Source organism: Pongo pygmaeus, chromosome 2 (genome assembly GCF_028885625.2).
Source record: "Pongo pygmaeus isolate AG05252 chromosome 2, NHGRI_mPonPyg2-v2.0_pri, whole genome shotgun sequence".
In the NCBI taxonomy this organism is placed as follows: Eukaryota; Metazoa; Chordata; class Mammalia; order Primates; family Hominidae; genus Pongo; species Pongo pygmaeus.
Window position 1 is genome coordinate 113,033 of NC_085930.1, and position 1,610 is coordinate 114,642.

Consider the following 1,610-nt stretch of genomic DNA (forward strand, 5'->3'; position numbering starts at 1 on the left):
TAGTATTCTCTGATGATTGTTTGTATTTCTGTGGGGCCATTGGTGATAGCCCTCTTATCACTTCCAATTGTGTTTCTTTGAATCTTCTCTCCTTTCTTCATTAGTCTTGCTAGCAGTCTATCTATTTTGTTAATTTTTTCACAAAACCACCTCCTGGATTTTTTTAATGTGTTTTTTGTGTCTCTAACTCCTTCAGCTCAGTTCTGATCTTGCTTATTTCTTGTCTTCTGCTAGCTTTGGGATTTGTTTGCTCTTGGTTCTCTAGTTCCTTCAGTTGTAATATTAGGTTGTTAACTTGACATCTTTCTAGCTTTTTGATGTGGGCATTTAGTGCTGTAAGTTTTCCTCTTAACATTGCTTTCACTGTATCCCAGAGATTCTGGTTCATTGTTTCTTCCTTCTCATTAGTTTCAAAGAACTTCTTGTTTTCTGCCTTGATTTCATTATTTACCCAAGAATCATTCAGGAGCAGGTTGTTCAATTTCCATGTAGTTGTGTGGTTTTGAGTGAATTTCTTAATCTTGAGTTCCAATTTGATTGCATGGTGGTTTTAGAGACTGTTTATGATTTCAGTTCTTTTGCATTTGCTGAGGAGTGTTTTACTTCTGATTATGTGGTCTACTTTAGAGTAAGTGCCATGTGGCAATGAGAAGAATACATATTCTGTTGTTTTTAGGTGGAGAGTTCTGCAGATATCTATCAGGTCCACTTGACCCAGAAATGAATTCAGGTCCTGAATATCTTTGTTAATTTTCTATCTGAATGATCTGTCTACTATTGTTAGTGGGGTGTTAAAATCTCCCACTATTATTGTGTGGGAGTCTAAGTCTCTTTGAAGGTCTCTAAGAACTTGCTTTATGATTCTGGGTGCTCCTGTATTGGGTACATATATACTCAGGAGAGTTAGCTCTTCTTGCTGAATCGAACACTTTACCATTATGTAATGTCTGTCTTTTTTTTAATCTTTGTTGGTTTAAAGTCTATTTTGTCAGAAACTAGGATTGCAACCCCTGCTTTTTTCTGTTTTCCATTTGCTTGGTAAATTTTCCTCCATCCTCTTATTTTGAGCCTATGTGTATCTTTGCATCTGAGATGGATCTCTTGAAGACAACATACCGATGGGTCTTGGTTCTCTATCCAGCTTGCCATTCTGTGTCTTTTAATTGGGGCATTTAGCCCATTTACATTTATGGTTGGTGTTTTTATGTGTGGATTTGATCTTGTCATCATGATGCTAGCTGGTTATTTTGCAGACTTGAAAAATATGGAATGCTTACAAATTTGCATACCATCCTTGTGCAGGGGCCATGCTAATCATCTCTGTATTATTCCAGTTTTAGTATATGTGCCACCAAAGTGAGCACCCAATTTCAATTCTATTCTCTTCGTTCTTAGAAAATAAAAATTTGAATTATTATATTATTATTTGCTTATCCTAATGCTAACGATGTCACTTGCCTGGATGATTCCAAATCCTCTAGCTTGCTATGGTTCAAACATCCTGACTTATATAGGGATGGGAACCTAGTTTCTTATCAAGAGAGTGGGGAGTGGTGTGAAGATTTAAGTTTCTCAAAACCTTTAGTTATAGTAGTCTTCTGCTTCCTCTG

General features: G+C 36.4%; 1 non-coding gene across 1 annotated transcript; it reads right to left on the reverse strand.

Annotated features, from left to right (window-relative positions):
• Window positions 1-1,258: 1,258 nt before the first annotated feature.
• On the reverse strand, window positions 1,259-1,364 carry LOC129034304 (U6 spliceosomal RNA). Its single transcript, XR_008501809.1, has one exon. It is a non-coding gene; the product is annotated as a U6 spliceosomal RNA (small nuclear RNA).
• Window positions 1,365-1,610: the final 246 nt, after the last annotated feature.